The following is a 21,836-nucleotide window of genomic DNA, read 5'->3' as shown; positions in this document are numbered from 1 at the left end:
TCACAGAGAATTAACCCATGATTATAATTCAAAGTTAATATTAGCATGGAAATCCAAGTATGAATAGGCCACCTCATATGGCATGTGTAAAGTGTATGATTTATCGCACTTAGAATGCTCGAAGGCACCTACAAAATGGTCATCTTGACTCAACCTCACTGGTTTATTCCCTAAAAATTCACTCAAGAAAATGGGTTCAGTCTCATATGTGAGGAAGAGTGTCATAATCAAACATCCCACATAATTGAAGAACTGACACTAGAAGTGTGGAGTGACTAGTCTTATAAGAAAGGAATCCAGCCTTTGTTGAGGTGTCGATTCCTTCACTCTGGTATCTTCTCACTCACTCACCAAATTTAATCAATACCACCCTAGAGGAACTTATTCCCATACTTGTGTGAATTTCAGCAGATTTCATACATGCAGGTTTGTAGTGTGTGTTCTCAGCTTGACCTTTTTATCTTTTCTCAAAGCAAGTGTAAATTTTTGTTGTTTTCCTTTTTCTCTGCTTAGGTTTCTCTTTTTAATTTTCTTTCTTGCATGGTCAGCTAGAACAATCGTCACTTCTTTACACTGTCTTCATGTTTGCCAATGGGAATGTAGTTCTGAATGAGTCCATGGAAAAAGTTAGTCTCTAGGGTTGGCTTAACCTTTATGTCTTGAGTAAGCTACAAGACCTAGATTTATATCTCCCCACTTGATGTCACCTTTAGGCTATCAAATACAAGAACAAAGACTAGTTGGCAAAGGAAATCCAGTAAAAGAAGGGTAGGTGAGTTTTTTAAACTCCAAGTTTGACATCAAAAACTCGAGAAATGAATGGATGGCTAAAGTACCTCACAAGGTGTCATAGTTGCCACGGTTGTTCTCTCAGTACTCTTAAAGGATCCTTAGTGTTACAAATCATGTGTGGATTTGTTCTTAGCCCCATAAAGTACCATGTAAATACACGAGTTTACATTGCAATATTAACCCAAACACAACACTTAGTCAACTTCTTAGTGTAATGTAAAGCTATTGGCCATGTTATGCAAATTTTATACAACTGATTTACTACATTGTTGGTGAGCATAGTGAAATCATATAATTAAAAAGTTTATGCATGTAACCTTAGGTTATATGGGTGTATGTATAAGGTATATAATATGTTAGCATGATTCTCTGGGATTTGTTTGCAAAATTTTATTTATTTTTTACTTTTTATTTATTTTTAAATTTTTAGTGTCATTTTTGTGCATGAAATAATGCCATGCAATGTACTACCTCGTACCCCCTACCCCCAACTTAGAACTTCAGTGTCCTCATTGAAGTGTAAAAAGAAAATAGAATCGGGGCAAGAGATAGGACCATGTATGGGGCTAGTAAGAACAAAAAGTGCCCTGCAAAATTTAATAACCCAAAATAACATGCAAGCAAGAATACACTGTAGCACAAAACATGAATATCAGCCAAAAGCACCATAAAAGTTGTATTAATATCAATAGGTGGTGTAAACAGATAATAGCATCGCCTGTAGTTGGACTGGCAATTGGAAACATAGTGTAAAGAAAGAAAGGAAAAGAAAAGAGTAACCAGGTAAGGTGTGCCACAGCAATGCAATACAAAATCCAATTACCCACAAAATGCTTGACCCATAAGGTCTAACCCTATCCTACTCGCGTCAATCGTTTTCAGAGCTGGCCATTCGAGTCCCTGCCCCCTAATTCCCTGAATGCCATAGATACATGGCCCGCCCCAATGTCGGAATGAGGCTGGCTAGCTCCATCAGAGTAGGTAGTTGAAGCACTCCCTGGCCCTCAGTTAGGAGCATGAAGCAAGATGAGTGATGTGTATGGTATCCTAGTAAGTACAGACAGAGTTGGCGGAACTGGTCCAGAGGGGTTCTTCCTTCATAAGTTCATGTCAAAATGATGAAGAAACATGAGAATCATGTAAAATCCCTACTCCATTTTCTCCCTTAGCTCTGTGTGGGAATTGAGTACTGATGATAGGAGAAACTCAAATTCCTAGTGTAGAAGGTATATTTCCTCCCATATCAGGGCTCCAGGGGGTGTTTGTGGCTGGGCCTGGAACGAATCAAGAGAAGAGTTTGGAGATGAATCTTGTCCTGGAGGTGATGGAGAAGACATTGTGGCGAATGTGAGTTGATGCAAGAGACAAGGTTAGAGGGAAAATGAAAAAGCGGGAATGAGTTGTGGCTGGAGGCATGTTTTAAACAATTTTGCAGAGTTGTCGACCAGGGTGCTCTCAGCTCAGTACTAGTGGTAGACATGGTTGATTCTCTTAGTATTTTCCACTCTTGAAATGGCTCAGGGCTAGACCCAGGTCGCCCTCACGTGTGATGGTCACATACTTTGCCATAACCCTCACTTATCCTAGAACCTATTCTAAAGACTCTAACTTCTAGCTAGTCTATTCTAACTACCTTAAAGACTTAAAAAGAAAAGAAAAACTGCCAGGTTGCCTCCTGGAAGCGCTAAATTTACCATCTTTAGCGAGACACCTATTGGGTTGCCTTCTGGAAGCACTAAGTTTACTGTCTTTAGCCAGACACTTTGAAGCTAATGTTGAACTCATCCTGGTTCCTAGCTAACATTGGTTTCTCCTGTATCTTCCTCACGCCCGAGATCGCATACCCCCAACTTAGTTTCACATTTGGGATCCCAATCATGTTTTAGCATAAATTGCTTAAACGGATCCTTAAATTTAGCATGGGTAGGGCTGTCAAGCTGTAGTGTAATTTCCCAAGGGTGTTTCCATAGCATTGAAGGAGTTTCTTCCCAAAAAAATTTTTCAATCACGTCTTTGTCGCTTGGACGACATTCATAAGATGTTGGGGAGCATTAAATATGTTCAACCTATGTTGCTTATAGCCCCATAAGATGTCCATAATCCCCATCTTACATTGAATGTAGGCGTTAGTTGTGGCTAGGAATTGTCGTCCCAAAAGGACAAGGATCGAGTTGATGGAAGTCTCCATGTCCAAAATGATGAAATCAATAGGGTAATGAAAATCTCCCACCTTGACTACCACGTCTTCTACCACACCCCGAGGTTGCTTAAGAGATCGATCAGCAAGGCATATGGAAACTGATGACCTTATAGGTCACACCCGGTTTTGATAATGACAAATACTCTAGTATTTGATGGCTATCAAGTGTATGTGTAGGTTTTTATTAGCAGATCAAGAAATGGCTCTTAAAGAAAAGCATGAAGACCCTAAAGATTACTTTCATGTTGTAGTTTATTTTAATTCAATGAGGGTTTGTAATAGTAATTACGACAAAAGGTCTGTAATAATTATCTGCATATCATACATATAGGATATATGGTAAGCTCAATAAGACCTTAGTGAGACCTTAGTTCCCAACACTTATGCACAAGCAAGTCCCCATTATCATTCACAACCAGGGGATCAAAATTGAAATAAACTAGACTTAATTGAAAATTTTGTAAAAGGTTGGGTGACTGAACCTGTGGTGTTCAATACACCTCGGGCGCCCGAATCGTTGGGAAGTCAGTGGGTTGATCTGGTTTCTGGTGACCGAACTAGAAATGAGCGTATCATCTCTGGGCGACTGAATCTTTAAGAGGGAACTTTTCACCAACTCGGGTGACCGAAGATTTTAGTTCAAAATATGCCCCGGGCAACCGAACACTTGAGTTCGGTTAACCAAACTTAGCTTTGGGCACCTGAATCACGGATAGAAAGTTTCTGACTTTTGTTCAGCCAACCGAGCTTGAACTCAGGCACCCGAACCTTAAAAGATGACTTTTTTAGATGAGTCTATTCGGGCGATTGAACCATAGTTTAGCCACTCGAAACCTCTCGGGTTACTTAATAATTTACCATGGTTAAAAGGGTTAATTTTTCTAAATTTATTTAAAACAAATCTAATAATACCCTACATGTCCTAAATGGTCATAATTAGGCCTTGGTCTATATATATGAGCTCATTTGTGAGGATTAGTAATAGATTAGCAAAAATCATTAGAAAAAATCCTCTCAATTTTTGAAATCCTATTTTGCCCAAATACTCTCATTTCTTCATTCTCTTGATACATTTTAGTATTGTGAGAGCATATTGATTATGTTTGTGCTTGTTAGATATTACTAATACTCCCATTGCCTTGATTGTTTATTGATATTGATTTTGGAGGAGTTTAGTTAAGTTTATCCCACAGATTTGAGCATTATAAATCTTGTGTTGGGATAAACTAACAAGCTTAAGGATCTTTGCATTGTCATTGCAAGATTCTTATAGCTTTGATTTTGTTGTGCAAAATATTTTTCTACAAGCTATAATATTTTCAAACTACTTTTGTGCTTATTTCATTGAAGGAAAATCTTTTGAGTTAGTTTTAATATTTGATTAGTATCTTTGAAACCTTGATTCATTATTAAGATTTGATATAACTTGTTTAAAAGATATAGCTTGATTAGAACACTCTTAAACATTCTTGTGATCATATCTTGTTGAGTGTTGCTTGCACAAAGACACACATCACTGAGCTTACATAACCTATACTAATGTTGTGCATGTGATTGATTACATTTGGTACATATCTACTATACTGAGAAGCATAATCACTGTACCAGTTATATTATGACAATACTGTTTCTATTCTTAGTGTGGCCTTAGGGGGCAGTAATCCAGCTCAGTAAGGATTTGCTGTGAAGGTTGAGGTTAGCCTTGTGTTAATTAACCTGGTTGTAAAGGTTGAGGTCAGTCCTGTGTTAATTTGACTTGGTTGTAAAGGTTGAGGTCAACCCTGTGCTAATTAACCTGGTTGTTTAGGTGCCGCTCCACTCCTTAAGTATGCTTATTGTGGTAATCCTTGTGCTTGTTAGCCAAGGCGAGGACGTAGGCAGTTTTTTGAACCTTGATAACATTTCTAGTGTCATCTCCTTTACTACTTTATTATGGATGCTTGGTTAAATTTCTACTGCAATTTAAATTTCACCGTATATTTACATTGATTTATTTTATATGCACTAGATTGACCTTAGGCTTGTGTAATACTGCTGTTTGTGGATTAACCTAGGGGATAAATTTTTTAAATACCAATTCACCCCCCTTCTTGGGATTGCACCAAAGCTAACAATTGGTATCCAAGCCTCGTTGCATTAGGTTTAATAGCTTTTGTAAAATATCGCTATGGCTCTCGTTGGTGTATCCCCATTCGGAGAGGGATGATTACCTTCCAGTCCTTTATTGTTTTATAGTGTAAATTTCACCCATTGGAAAATTCAAATGAGCATATTTGTAAAATCTATGAATTGGAGGGTTGTGCAAGTGATTGATAAGGGAATTTGTATGCCAGTAGAAAATGATATTAATTTAATGCATGCAAATTCACATGCCATTGATTTATTGTACTGTGCTTTAGATATTGATATTCTTCATGAGATTATGGCATGTAGTAGTGCATAGGAGATCTGGGTTGAGTTTGAAAAGAAGTATGGAGAGACCTAGAAAAAGGAGATTGCCACTTCAGACGCTCCAAGCCTAAATGATCAGGTAGTGGCTAATCATGAGCCGATTGCATTAGTAGATGATAAGGTATATGAATCTTACCCTATCTCATTTACTGATTCATATAATGAAGCATGTGATGATTCTTATGCTGAATCCTGTGATATATCATATGTTGAATCATCAATTGCCTCTAAGGACTGCTTAGACAATAATGCATGTATTAATTCATGTGATGCTTACTGTGATGATTTCTGTGCCAAAACATGTGATAAACTATATGATGAATCATCAATTGTTTTTGATAATAATACTGTTTATGATGCATGCATTGATTTATTTGAGTGTTATCATGATATATGCAATGCTGAACCATGCAATAAATCTAATGATAATTGCATGCCCTCTAACAAGGAACTAGAATGTACTTTATTGAAAATGAATAAGCTCCTAGCTAGGGTGTCTAGACAGAAAATATTTTTGAAAAATGAAAATAGAAGGTTGGAAGTACAATTAGAAAATCTAAAATATTATCATGCTGCATTAGAAAAGAAAAATATTGAAAAGATATTGAAAATAATCAGCAAGAAGGAAGAAATGAGAGATGATAAATCCTTATGAATTAGAAAGAAAATTCTTTGTGAAAAGGATTCAGGGTCATCATATAAATCCCATTATCATGCCTCATTATGGAAACATAAGATTAGTAAGCATAGCCTTTTACGAAAATTCAAAACTTGTTTATAATATAAAAGAAAAGGGCACAGTGAGTTTAATTGTTTACCTGGATGTGCCAGAGGCATGGAAAAAGAAATGAAATGGATAATTAGCAAAGCAAACCCCGTACGACTTGAGGAAAAACTGATTGAAATTGAAATTATCTTCTAGTTAATCTTTCCTTAGTTTCTAGGTTTAGGGGTAGTGATGAATGTAGGCTTGGGAAGCAATTGGTGCTTAAAATGAAAATTTTTAGTAGATGCATTCACTATACACTATACTAAGTACTAAGAATCCTAGATAATTAAGCCAATATGAGAAGTCAAGTAAAATATCCAATCTAATCACTTAATGAAGAAATATCATGATGATTGGACAAAATGTGAAAACATTGGCTGCAATATAATTGAATGAAATCAAGTTCCAAATAGACAAAGCATTATTTTCTTGGTAAATAAGTCAAATTGCTTAACTCACGCCCAAATATGATCATCTAAAGTTAAGCATATCCTGTCCATTGCACAAGTTTGAGTTTTAGGAAATGAATCCTTCTAGTCAAACATCTTGTCCTAAACTCATCTTGGAAGCCTTAAATGCCTAATAAAATGTTTAGTCATCACTTTAGGCTTAGAGCACTATTGATCATAAATGACTAATACATATTGATTGCTCATCATTTGACATCCCTTCTACTCACCAACTGTATCCTCGCTTCATAATTATAATTATATCTAAAGGATACATACCACTATCCAAAGAACTGTATTCAAAAATTCATACTCTCCTAGACGCTTTTTGCTCATACCTGGACATGATTACGAAGCAATAAAAATATTTTGGAAAATGTCCACTCATTCTAAATACTCTTTTGAAATAAATGATAATTTAATTGTTAAGAGTATTTACTCTTTCTCACTTCCTAAGCTCTCAAACATTAAATCAAATCCATTAGAGCTTCATATGCTTAGAGATAAGATGAATGACTAATATGATTGCACCAGGTCTCAATCTAGATGGTTGCATAAAATTCAAGTAGACCTATGCACATGCTGTTTAAATTGAAAGCCATTCCTTCTTCTGCCTCTCACATATTGAGATTCATAAGAAAAGAGGCAAGGTAGGCTTATGACCTTGAAAAATATTGATTGTGACTTTTTGGTCCATTGAAGCCTATGCATTCAAAGCCAAGCTTAACTCATTGAAAATCTTATAACTCTTGGCTAAAGAACTAGAAAATGAAAAAGGCATTAAATGACTTGAGTGCATAACTCAGGGGGAGCATTTATCTTTCATATCTATATAAATTAAAATGCTCTTATATCCTTGTATCGTTTATGGCGTATGCTTATATATGTATACAACATTGCCGCACTATCCATGATTCAATAAATGATTAAAATTTATTTTATGGATAATTTATGTCTTTTCCTAGCATAAACTTCTATTGAGCTATATTGAATATCTTGAGTTGATTATACTACTGGATTGCATGCTAGTGTTGAAAGCCTCCTGCATTGGCGAATGCAGTTGATGAAAATTGCATGCTGGTAGTGGATATAGGTTCTCGTGTGCCTTGGACTGAGTTAAAAATTGCTTATTTGAACTTATCAGGTGTAGGTTTTATGGAAAAATGTCCGATTTACAGACGGCATGCTGCCAAAATCTCGACAGGAATTTTCCCAAGTAAAACCTTGTACATGAATGATTATGATAAAATTAATATTATAATCTTTTTGAAAGGAAGAGTGAAAATTGATTATATATTTAACTTCATCCTATCATAATCATCAAAGATTTAGGAAGGCCAAAATTCATCCCTATAGGAAGTGCATAAATGACTTATAAGCATCATTTCACTTTTTGAATGTTAAGGCTCTTCTAAAATCCCTGAACATTATTCCCAGTGCTTAAAGGCTTATGATTTGATATGGAATGCTCTTGGGTCATGAACATTATTGCATGCCTTAATATATACTTTTTGATGCATCTATGGTCTATAGGGACAACTGTACTAATCAAGAGACAAATGTAATTGACAAATACTCAGTATAGTTGATTTTAAAGATTTGAATTGATGGCTTATACTACTAGGCTTAATGAAATAATTCTTTATCTAGTATAAGTAGCTTATTGCATCTAAGACAGAATTCAAATTAATAGGGGTATCATATAAAATTAAAATGCCTATCATATTATGCTCACAAACTTTTGAGGCTTAGATCTGTGTTGAATTCACTGTGGCATGTGCTTAAATGAAACGATCTTTGTGAAAATCTTAAGTTGACATATATTGCTTTGACAGGTTGGTTGTCTTTGCCATATGATCTTGCATGTGATTGTTAAATATTTAGGATCATTATGGTTATAGTTTTCTAGTTATATTTCAGTTTGTGTGCTTAATTAACAAACTAGAAAAATATTGCTTGCTTGCATGATCTTTAAATTGTTTTTGGCAAGCAACCCCCCAGTACTTTAAACTAACATCATAGGGGGAATATATATTTGTATATATACATATATATATATATATATATATATTGTAATACTTCATGGCAAGAACTAATTTCAAAACTAATTTTTTTTTTCTCCTTGCCTTATTATTATTATATACATATGTGGCTTTAAAGTTGCATATCTGGTTCACATAAAAATGCATGCGAACTAGTTAGACTGTGTTTGTGCTCAAACCTATTCTTTATATACTGCATGTCTTTAAATTCAAATTTTCTACGTGTCTCATGAATTGCTTAAATCGCAGTGGTTTGAGGATACTTCTGGTTTAACTATGTTTTTCATGTCATTTGAATATTTTAATAACCAGTTATATTGTTTCTGTGCATAATTGCTATATTTCATACTTTGTCATTCATTTTGCATTGTATGAGTATATTTTTTTAGATGATGAAAGTAATACTTCTTGATACACTGGACTGTTTGAGTTGAGTAAATTATTGTGAATCATTTGTTCAACTCAATCAGGTCATTTCTATACAGATATTTTTGGAAAAATGCTCTATTTTCAGGCGGCATGCTGCCAAAATTTTTAAAATTTCTCAAACTTATCTTGTGTATTAATGCATAATACCCAATGTCTTTGGCTACTTATGTTTTTAACCCTTTTTTCTGTTGCCAAAAGGGGGAGGTAGAGATAAGGCAAAAATTGGGTAGTATTTAGTACGTGAATTTGCATTGATAAATATTTTACATTATGCTATACCCACTTTTTTGCATGGTGCATTTGTCATCATCAAAAAGGGGGAGAATGTTGACCTTATAGGTTACACCCGATTTTGATAATGACAAATACTCTAGTATTTGATGGCTATCAAGTGTATGTGCAGGTTTTTATTAGCAGATCAAGAAATGGCTCTTGAAGCAAAGCATGAAGACCCTAAAGACTACTTTCATGTTGTAATTCATTTTAATTCAATGAGGATCTATAATAGTAATTAGGAGAAAAGTTATGTAATAATTATCTACATATCATGCATATTGGATATATGGTAAGCTTAGTAAGACCTTAGTGAGACTTTAGGTCCCAACACTTAGGCACAGACAAGTCCCCATTGTCATTCACAATCAGGGGATCAAAACTAAAATAAACTGGACTTAATTCAAAATTTTGTGAGAGGTCGGGCGACCGAACATGTGGTGTTCAATACACCTCGGGTGCCTGAAGCATTGGGAAGTCAGCGGGTTGACCTGATTTCGGGCGACCGAACCCTTAAGAAGGAACTTTTCACCTACCTAGGCCACTAAAGATTTTAGTTCAAAATAGGCCCCGGGTGACCAAACACTTGAGTTCGGTTAACCAAACTTAGTTTCGGGCACTCGAACTGCTGACAGAAAGTTTCTAACTTTTGTTTAGCCAACCAAGCTTGAACTCGGGCACCCGAACCTTAAAATATGGCTTTTTTAGTTGAGTTTATTCGAGCGATTGAACCGTAGTTTAGCCACCCAAAACCTCTCGGGTTACTTAATAATTTACCGTGGTTAAAAGAGTTAAACAGGGTTAATTTTTCTAAATTGATTTAAAGCAAATCTAATAATGCCCATACATGTCCTAAATGGTTGTAATTAGGCCTTGGTCTATATATATGAGCTCATTTGTGAGGATTAGTAATAGATTGGCAAAAATCCTATCTATTTTTGAAATCCTATTTTGCCCAAATACTCTCATTTCTTCATTCCCTTAATACATTTTAGTATTGTGAGAACATAATGATTGTGCTAGTGCTTGTTAGATATTACTAATACTCCCATTGATTTTATTGTTTGTTTCTATTGATTTTGGGGGCGTTTAGTTAAGTTTATCCCACAGATTTGAACGTTATAAATCTTGTGTTGAGATAAACTAACAAGCTTAAGGATCTTTGCATTGTCATTACAAGATTCCTATAGCTTTGATTTTGTTGTGCAAAATATTTTTCTACAAGCTATAATATTTTCAAACTACTCTTGTGCTTATTTCATTGAAGGAAAATATTTTGAGTTAGTTTTAATATTTTATTAGTATCTTTGAAACCTTGATTCGTTATTGAGATTTGATATAACTTGTTTAAAAGATATAGCTTGATTAGAACATTTTTGAACATTCTTGTGATCATATCTTGTTGAGTGTTGCTTGCACAAAGACACACATCACTGAGCTTACCTAACCTATACTGATGATGTGCATATGATTGATTACATTTGGTACATATTTGCTTTACTAAGAAGCATAATCACTGTACCGGTTATATTGTGAAAATACTGTTGTATTCCTGGCGTGACTTAAGGGGGCAGTAATTCAGCCCAGTAAGGATTGGTTGTGAAGGTTTAGGTCAGCATTGTGTTAATTGACCTGGTTGTAAAGGTTGAGGCTAGCCCTCTGTTAATTTGACCTAGTTGTAAAGGTTGAGGTTAGCCCTGTGCTAATTGACCTGATTGTTTAGGTGCCGCTCCATCCATTAAGTGAGCTTATAGTTGTAATCCTTGTACTTGTTAGCCAAGGCGAGGATGTAGACAGTTTGCCGAACCTCGATAACATTTCTGGTGTCTTCTCCTTTACTACTTTATTGTGCATGCTCGGTTAAATTTCTATTGCAGTTTAAATTTTGTTGTATATTTACATTGTTTTATTTTATATGCACTTGATTGACCTTAGGCTTGTGTAATACTGCTATTAGTGGATTGACCTAGGGGATAAATTTTTTAAATACCAATTCACCTTCCTCTTGGGATTGCACCAAAGCTAACAAAAACCAAGGTGGGTTGCAACACTCTTAGGTTAAGTTTCTGATAGGCCGAGTATAAAAGAATGTTCAAACTTGCTCCTAAATCTTGAAGGGCCCCATCAATGGTGATTCTATCTCCTGCGTTGACAAGTCATTAAGGAAATTTATAAATGCAGGTGATTGCTTAAAGTCATCAAGGAGAGGCTTATCCATTCACACTTGTTTAAACATGTCCCAAATGAACTCGATGGAAGCCTCTTTCCTAAATATAGTGGGTGTGAGTGGGGCTGTTAGATGTGTCACTTAGTAGCCATAAAAGTCCCTATAGAGGGCGAAGTGAGGTGTGGTTCTTTTGGCGGTGGGTGTGAGACTCAAAGGTCTGTGTACCAGACTAGAGGAAGAGGGAGTGCTTGAATTCCGCATTGGGTATTTCTGTTGACTCTATGTGTCTGATCCCATTTTGATTATGACAAAACCAATGTTTCTCACCTGTGCACTGAGCTTCTTAAGCAGGTTCATCCTAAGCATGTACTGTTGGTAGGAACTTAAGGAAGCCATACGGACCATAAAGTTCAAGCTTTATATGGCTCTTGAAGAAGCAAAGGGAATGAAGACTCTTTTATTGTTGTAATAGCATTCAATTCATTTGATTTTGTAATATAATATGGTCTGTAGTAAATGCATAACATGCATGATAGGTTTAATGCTCAAGACCATAGAGTGACCTTAGGGTTTCGGCCAACTAATGCCAGGTTTTTAGGACTAACTCAAAAGACCTTGGAACGACCTTAGGTCATTGCACACACACTTAACTCCGTCCCCAACATAACATATATTTTAAGGGGAATTAATTGGCTTAAGTCTATATTTAAAGGGTAAAAATTGTAAGGTTTCGGGCGACCGAACCCCTAGTGTTCAAAACATTTCGGGCGACTAAACCTTTGACTAGTCAGAACGTTGACTTGGTTTCAGGCAACCAAACCATTTTAACCATAGTGTCCACAACCACTACTCTAACTTTTCCCACCAACTTGGCAGCCTAAACCTCACGTTCAAAATAGCCTTCGGCAACCAAATACATGAGTTTGGCATACCGAACTTTAGACCGGGTGATCGAACCGTAGTCTTTTGGAAAATCGCCTCAGTTTAGGAAATCGAACTTATTTTCAGGCACACTAACTTCAAATTTGCCTTTTCCTATTGTGAGTGTTCGGGCGACCGAACCTTGGATCGGGCATCTAAAACTCTCGAGTTGTCTTTTTTTATTTTATTTTATTGTAGTTAAGACTGGTAAAACGGGGTCAATTTTCTTAAATTATTTTAAAACATTTTTAATAGTTTCCATTGAGTCACAATGATTACTTTTTGAGGAGAAACTATTTATACCTTCTCATTTACCTCAATTAGCAAGTAATTAGCAAATAGATTCGCACAAAATTCTCTCAATTTCTTACACTTCCATTTGCTCTTACTCCACCATTTTTCAAGCAAAAATCGCTCATACTCTCTTACACCTTATTTGAAAAATCATTTTTAACAAAGAGAGCTTTTCTTTATTGTTCCCCTAACTTGCAAATCAATTGCAAAGAGTAGGGAGATTTGATTAAGTTATTGTGCATCACTTTAAGTCATTTCCTTGTCAGAAACTCTCACATATTCATACCTACTTGAACATCTATTTTTGAGAGTTCTTGCTTGTTTAATCTTTCCCATAATATTTCATATATAAATATTTCATTGGGAAGATTTTGTTTTTCACTTGCTAGTCTTGACATTCAAATTGAAAGACTTGAAAGCTCGCATATAATCCTTGATATTGTTTTTGCAAGTTTCAATCCAAAATATCTATTGTGCTGTACATTTAGAATATCCTTGAGATATTTGATTTGGATTGTATTAAACTTCCTTTGATTATTTGTGTGTTGAATATCTTATCTTGAATCAAATGTTGAACTCTCACATATACATACACTCATACATCTTAGAGAGTTTACATATTGTATCTCACCTGAGCATTAAATCCATATCATCTGTGAGTACATATTTATCTGGGCTGTATTGTAGTACATATATGCTTGTGTAGAAGCACTTAAAATTGTATGAAAAATTTCATGTTCATTAATTGTATTCCAGGCATGGCCTAAGGGCGTGGTAATCCAGCTCGGAAGGATTTTTTGTAAAGGTTGAGGTCAGCTCTGTGCTAATTGACCTGGTTGTATTTAGGTGCCGCTCCACCCATTAAGTGAGCCCAAAGTGTAATCCTTGTACTGGTGAGCCAATGTGAGGACTTAAATAGGATTGGCCGAACCCTGATATCATATTCAGTGTCACTTAAACATTTCCTACATTATATTCTGCTTTGTGCTTGATTTAATTTCCTTGCTGAATATACTGCATATCTGATTGACACTACATTGTATCTAGTTGAGAAATACTGAAATTGTGGTGCATGTACTAAAAATTGTTTAATATATCGTATCTTCAATTTCATATATACTTGGACTGCTCCTAGGTTGCATTATACTATTGTTAGATTAGTTTAACCTAGGAGGAAATTTTTTAAATCTCCATATCACCCCCCTCTTGGGATTGCACCAAAGCTAACAACTTCTCATTTTTCATCCTAGGTCTCCCCCGTGCTTAGTTGCTCCTTGCCTTGTTCGGCTGTCAGCCTCCTATTTTAAAATGTGGTTACCGCCTCGGCCTGCTCAGAGTATGATGAGGAGCCAGTGTCCAGTTCACATTCCACCCCATATTGTCCCTTAAGATTTACTCTAGGCTGAATTGGCAACTTGCCTTCATCTCTCCGACTCAAGGTGGCAGCTAGTTGTCCTAAAGTGGTTTCTAGCTTTGCAATGGATTGGGAGTGAGAGTGAAGGAGTTGTCGATCTGCTTGGCAATCAGCTTCAATGTTCTTAAGAAACCTCAGCACCATCTCTTGAAATGTATCATTCTTGGGTTGTTAAGGAGATGGCTGCGGAGCAGTTGAAAATCTGGGGGTTGAATCCGGATGACTTTGGAGATTTTGGTATGGATGTGAAGGCAAAACATTCGAGGCATGTGGAGGTCTTTGAGATTGAAAACCTGGAGCTTGCGGCCTCTATGAGAAGTTAGGATATTGTTTCTACCTAGGGTTGTATGTGTTGTAGTATAGGTCATTAGAGGGTTTATCATACCAGTTGTGGGTGGCCTTTACTTCCTCATGCACAAGCTCAGGTTGGGAGTGCACGTGTGGGCAATTATAACATGTGTGGGAAGGGTCGGAATATATTGCACATATCTTTGCACACACTGTTATGTGCGGTCCTAAGGACAAGCATTGATATAACTTTTTGGATATAGCATGTAGAGTCAAAGCTAAGTCCCGATTCATAGCCAACTCATAAATCCCTTTAGATTTAGAGGTTGATGGGTTAGGTAGTCTACGGGTGGCAACTATGTGCTGCTGAGAGTTTTCAGCTAGATTTTCAAAGAGAACCCAAGCTTCGTTCTTGTGCTTAGTGAGGAAAGTACCTCTATATGACGTGTCAACCATGGACCTTTCTCTCTCAGCCAACCCTTCGCAGAAAGTTTGGACCAATTTCCATTTGGGGACCTAGTGATGTGGGCATTTACAGAGCAGGTCCCTAAAGCGCTCCCAAGTCTCAAAAAAGAGTTCCCCATCCATTTGTGAGAAACTTGTGTTGGCTCTTCGAAGTTGGTTAGCCTTCCCAATTGGAAATTACTTTTTAAGGAATTCATGCTGCATGGTGGCCTAGTTGATCACCGAGTTCGGTTCTAAGGACATCAACCAATATTTGGACTTGTCCTTCAGAGAGAATGGGAAAAGCCTAAGATGGAGATCATCATCACTAAAATTAGGGATGTGGATGGTGGAACAAATTTCCAAGAACTCATGCAGATACTGATAAGGATTTTCAGTAGAGTTCTCATGAAAGTTGGGTAGCATCGAGATGATTAAAGTCTTAATCTCAAATTGCACTGCCTGCACATCCAGGAACCGGATACAAGACGACGATGTGTATGCATTAGGTACAAAGTAGTCCCTAAGAGACTGAAGGTTTTTCTCTCTCACCACAAGTAGGTAAGGAGCACGGGGTTCCGAGATTTATTCAGCGGTAACCGGGGGGTTGTTTTAAGCCATTGCTTTTAGTTCTGATGACTCAGCCTTCTTTGGGTTGGAGATAGGTTTCCTAAGGGACTTACGGGATTTTTCAATCTCTAGGTTTATGAGAATTATCTCGGGTTACAAAGAATGTAGCAAAAACATACACACTTTTAAGCACAATGATTCAGACTTCACAAATAGAAAATAAAATGAAAGAAATAGAAATTAATCAAAGAAAGTGAAAATAAAAGGAAAGCAAATCAAAAGAACAAGGTTGTAATACTCTAAAATGGAAGTTGGCTTATAACCATAGTCAAGTCCTCGGCAACGACGCCAAAATTTGGTAGGCTCGGCAAGGCTTGGGTCCTTAACTACAAAAAATAATATTTATAAACCTAACTATCCTAAGTTCAGTAGAAAATGGGTAGTCAGGTATTGATCCACGGAGACTAGAAGTGCAATTATTAGACTACTTCCAATTTACTTTATTATAGCGTTGTTATGAAAAAGAAGTAAAAGATGGTATTTTTTCAATGGTTGAAATCTAACCAACTACTTGAAAGCAATTAAATGGAAGCAAGTAAATTTATACTACTAGAAAGCGAGTAAATTTCTATGTTACCCTACTCCTAAAAAGCGATGCTGGGGACTGAATCAGATGTTGGATGCCATGCCTCTAACTGTGCTCCTTCAAATTTCGATAGAAGTACCAACCCATGCAAGCCACAGAGGGAGAGGGTCGAGCAATGGCACAGGGTAGCAAAGGTGCACCAACCATCCAGAGCATGGTCGAGAATGGAAGTATACACTATCTTAATGATAACGAACACCTCCACAGTTCCCTAGCCAACTACTTCCCTCTAATGGATGCGTAGTAGTGCTTATCCTTATCTACAATCTTTTATCAAATACAAAGCAAGTAAATGGAAAGAAGTAAATCAAAAGTAGTAAAGGAGAAAGAAGGTAAAGAGGTCATCCGTTTTGTATTCAAAACTTTTATCAGTACTGCTAGAAGGTACGAGAGAGTGATTGCGTAATATACACGGATAGCACACGAATACCGCTGCTTGTCACAGGCCGTCGAACACTTCATGCACACACCAAAATAGGAATTGAAAACTATGCTACTCCTAATCTAACTTGGCTCTCAATGACATATTAAGTTTGTCACTAACCTAAGAGAGGCCAAAGAGGAACCCAGAGCTTGTGTTCGTAGCGAATATTTATAGGCTCTAGGGTTTACAAGGTCTTTTTTACAATTTAGGAAGGTTTGTAACAAATCTTGAACAGAAGATCGTTGTCGTCAACCAATTCACTCCTCGGTCATTCTTGTGCGCACCCTAGTTAAGTCTCGCGGGATGTTAGGGATTTGAATCTTCAATGTCTTCGACTTCGTCATGCCTTAGGGTCTTATTGGTCGAGTTGATGGATGATACTTGTTGTATCTTGATCTTCAAGAAATCTCAGTCTCCTTACATAGTTGCCCCTGAAGGTCTCTTGGTCAAACACTTTGTCGAGACTCTTAGTACTTTTGAATTCGAGTTCTGTCTCAACATCTCGACCTGGTCTCCCCAGCGGGTAACTTAGTCAAGCACTTGGTCGAACCTTGTAGCATTCTAATCTCAGTCTGAACTTGGGAGTCTACAATATAAGACTAAGCTGCCCCTATACTTTGCTGGTCACGCCACATGGTCAAGCATCATCTTCTTGACCATTTATGCTCTGAAACTTCTGGAGCTTGGATGAATGACTAAATTCGAGCTTTGAATCCTCCAAATTCTCCTTAGCTTCTTATAACATCTAACTCCATGGTTTTAACTTGTTTTTCCTGAAAAGATAAACAAACCTTGAATAGCTCTGAACAATGATAACTTTGGGTTAATATATAATAAAATGAGAATAAACGAAGGAAAATGAGGGTCTAAAATCATGTATTTTTGGGACTTATCAAAAAACAAGTGTACCTACACATGAATGCATCCAACATAAAACTAGAATACAGTAAAGAAATATCGATACACAGGGAACAAAGACAAAAAGAAAATCAAATCACAGATTGGGGTCGTGTGTAAATCGATTTCACACGCTTGACCAGGTCATTCCAAATTGAGGCTAGTTGACCTCTAAGTGAACCCCTAACTTAATGTGGAAAGGAGGCTGCCGACCAGGTCGCACTAGATAGGCATGATGGTTAAATGATGGTCGATCTATTCTAGAAATTGATGGTCACCAGAAGCATATAGCTGCGACTAGGTTGCCCCATCCTGCTGTGCTTTTGTACGATGGTTGACCTATTCTATGAGAGTTTGGAATGTTAAGGTTGTAAAAGGCTAGAATAGTTGATCAAGTAGCACCTGGTATGATTGATGGTCGAGCCCTAGTGGACCTAGTCTATGAATAATGCCATATTTCCCTAATTAAGGGCTATGTGGGGTGCACCTAGTCGCATCTAGGGAAGCTCTAGTCTCACCTAGGTCGACTGAGACACTAAACTAAAACCAAAACTAATGACTTTAGACTCAAACACACCCTACAATGTACAACCTAAAGAAACAAAGAACAAGCAAAAACACTTGGGTTGCCTCCCAAAGCGCTAAGTTTACTGTCTTCAACCAGACACAATAAACACTCAAGTCAAATGCACCAGGTCACTAATAAGAATTTCCTTTATGAGCTCCTCGCTAACCCCCTCCACACATGGCTATAGACGCTGACCATTCACCTTGATAAGGGTCTTGGTCTCTGAATTCTCAATTTCGACCACACCATGTGGAAACACACGAGTCATTTCGAAGCGGTGATGGGAACCAATAACAACCATGTCGAAGTTGAACTTTTTAATTGCCTAATAGGCTCGATGCTCTAACTCAACTGGGAGGTAACATGCCTTACCATAGACCAACCGATATGGGGACATATCGATAGGGGTCTTGTAGGCCATTCTATATGCCCACAAAGCATCATCTAACCAAGACAACCAATCTTTTCTATCTGGCTTCATAGTTTTCTCAATTATGTTTTTGATCTCACGGTTCAAAATCTCAACCTATCCACCAGTCTGTGGATGGTACGGAGTGGCTACTTTGTGAGTGATGGAATATTTTCGAAGGAGTGCTGCAAAATGATGATTGAGGAAATGAGTTTTCTCATCACTAATGATAGCTCGAGGGCAACCGAAATGACTAAAGAGGCCCTTAAGAAATTTAACAACCACTTGATGGTCATTGGTTTGAGTCACGACTACCTCTACCAACTTCGAAAAATAATCCACCACCACAAGTATGTACTCATAACCATTAGAAAGTCTGAATGGACCCATAAAGTCGATCCCCCATACATCAACGAGCTCGACTAGTAGAATGGAGTTCAAAGGCATCACCTCACACTGGGAGATTTTCCTGATCTGCTGACACAATAAACATGCTCTGCAAAACTCTTGAGCATCCCGGAAAAGTGTGGGCTAAAATAATCCGCTTTGAAGCACTTTGGCCACCATTTTCTTCCCACTAAAGTGACCACCACACTCTAAGGTATGATAAAACTCAAGTATGCGAGGATACTCACTCTTGGGAATACATCACTGGATGATCAAATTTGGGCAGATTTTAAATAGGTCTGGTCTTCCCATATGTAATGGCGCACTTGGCCGCCATTTTCTTCCCACTAAAGTGACCACTACACTCTAAGATATGATAAAACTCAAGTATGCGGGGATACTCACTCTCACAAATACATCATCGGATGATTGAATCTAGGTAGATTTTGAAAAGGTTTGAGTCTTCCTATATGTAATGGCACACTTGGGAGAAGAACTTGTCTTTCTCTCACTGTATCCAATCGCAAGGAATGGTTCTTGTGGCTAAGTAGTGTACAATCATAGTGAACCATGAGAGCCAAAAAGACACTACAAAGAGTTGCTCATCATGAAAGGAGTCTCGAACTGGATAAGGGTCAATAGACCCCTTAACTAGAATGCAGGACAAATGATTAGCTACGTGATTTTGCATCCCTTTCCTATCCTAAATCTCATAATAAAACTCCTGGAAGAATAGAATCCACCTAATCAACCTAGGTTTTATCTCTTTCTTCGTAATAAGGTACCATAAAGCGGCATAATCGGAATATATGAAGACCTTCAACCCAAGGAGATAAGAGCGAAACTTTTCAAGTGCGAAGACTACTGCTAGAAGCTTTTTCTCTATGGTAGTGTAATTCAATTGAGGTCCTTGAAGAGTCTTACTAGCATAGTAGATCACGTGAAGCAATTTATCAGCTCATTGCCCCAACATAGCCCTTACGGCATAGTTCGACACATTGCACCTGATCTCGAAAATGGGAGACCAATCGGGTGATTGCATGATCGGGGTAGTAAAAAGTAGAGTCCCAAGAGTTTCAAATCAAGTGAGAAAATCTTTATCAAACTCAAAGGGTGCATCTTTGACTAACATGTTGGACAAGGGGCGAGAAATTTTGCTAAAGTCCTTCATGAATCTTCAGTAGAAACCGACGTTGATGAGTCCCCAAAATGCACTATTTTAGGTCTTCATTACCTTTGTTTTGTCTTCTTTTATCTTGTAAATGCCCTTTGTTATCATAGTTTAGAGATATGCAAGGTTGATTCATGTTTAAGGAAAAACAGGTTAAAACTGAGGTGTTAAGCATTACGAGAAGCGAAGGGAGTAATTAGAGTATACAAAGCCTAAATCTGCTACTCAGCCAAGCCTCTAGAGCCTCAATGTATCAAAAGAGAAGAAGACCCTATTCAACTATGTGGTGCGACCAGCCAACACAGGGGCAACCAAGTCACAAGCTGAAGACTCCAAAGTTCAGACTGAAAGAAGAATGCTACAAGGTTTGACCAAGTGATAGACTAAGTGACCCTCTGTGGCAACTAGGTCGCAATACGAAAGTCTACTAAGCCAAGAAATTCCAAGAATCTTAACCAAGTATATAATCAAGAGACTAGGAAGGGCAACCAATTCGAGATCCTAAGCTTTCTTGAAGGATGAGATCCTGCGAGTCTTGACCACCAACTTGACCAGCAAGACCCATTGGCGTGACTAGGTTGAAGACGTTGAAGTTTGAATTCCTTATTTTCTAAGAGCCTAGACAATGGCGCGACTAGGAGAAAGCATGGGTGCGACTAGGTCGACACTGACGATCTTCTACGTGAGATTTCTTGCAAACATTCCTATTTTGAATTTCAAATCTTGTAAACCCAAATGGGTATAAAACTAAGTTCTGTCTATGTGCTAAGGGTTCCTCTTTGGCCCTTTTTGGATTAGTGACAGAATTAGAAAGCCATTGAGAACCAAAGTAGAGTAGATTTACTGCTTTTGATTTACATTCTTGTTCTAGTTCATGCTTGGTTTTGTGAAGTCCCGTGACAACCTTCTCATTCCTTGTGTTTCCAAGTAGATTAGGGTTTTCAGTTGTATGCTTGATTTTTTGTGATAGACTATTGAGTTTGTAATTGAAGCTATCTTTATATGCTTTTCTTTACTACTTTCCTCTACATGCTTTCATTTAATTTCCATGCAAGTTTAAATATTTGAAAGTGATGATACCCTTGGGGATAGGATAGCCTAGTTAGGGATTCAGTCATATATATGGATGAGGCTACGGTTCATGTACGAGGTGGATTCGTGATTGTTGAGATAGAGTATACCCTGGTTCCCGATCGTGCTCCAGATGATTGGGTGCACCTTTGCTACTCTATGCCCTTGAATGGTCCACTAAGCTATTAGCCTAATATGGATAGTTGACCGAATATAACTTGCACCAAAAGACAATCTAGGTGTGATTCATCATCTTAGATTCGCTTTGTAGGAGTAATGTTAATATAGAATTTACATGCTTTTAGTAGATTGTTAGAAAAAAAATTAAAAAATCTCCCCTTTTTACTTTCTTTACACAAAGTTGTAGTAAACTATATTGGAAGTGGCGAATAACTGCACCTATGTCCCTAAGGATTGACACCCAACTTACTCACTGTTCTACTAAACTTGGGAGTACTTAGGTTTATAAATTTTATTTTTGGTAGTTGAGGACCTAAAATGCATTATTTTAGGCCCTCATTTACATTTTTTTTGTCCTATTTTATCTTGTAAATGCCATTTTTTATCATAGTTCGAAGTTATGCAAGGTTTGTTCATGTTTTAGGAAAAACAAGGTAAAACCAAGGAGTTATGCATTACGAGAAGCCAAAGGAGTAATTTGAGTACACAAAGCTTAAATTAGCTGCTCAGCCAAGCCCCTATAGCCTTAATGTATCAAAAGAGAAGAAGACCCTATTCGACCATGTGGTGCGACCAGCTA

At 37.3% G+C, this 21,836-nt stretch overlaps 1 non-coding gene across 1 annotated transcript; it reads left to right on the top strand.

Annotated features, from left to right (window-relative positions):
- The first annotated feature begins 15,003 nt into the window (after nucleotides 1-15,003).
- LOC131143664 (small nucleolar RNA R71) lies at nucleotides 15,004-15,109 on the top strand. Its single transcript, XR_009133646.1, has one exon. It is a non-coding gene; the product is annotated as a small nucleolar RNA R71 (small nucleolar RNA).
- The last annotated feature ends 6,727 nt before the right edge of the window (nucleotides 15,110-21,836 follow it).

The sequence above is a fragment of the Malania oleifera genome, chromosome 11 (genome assembly GCF_029873635.1).
Source record: "Malania oleifera isolate guangnan ecotype guangnan chromosome 11, ASM2987363v1, whole genome shotgun sequence".
NCBI classification, from domain to species: Eukaryota; Viridiplantae; Streptophyta; class Magnoliopsida; order Santalales; family Ximeniaceae; genus Malania; species Malania oleifera.
Note: the sequence above shows the minus strand (reverse complement) of the source record. Positions and strands in the feature narration are given on the sequence as shown.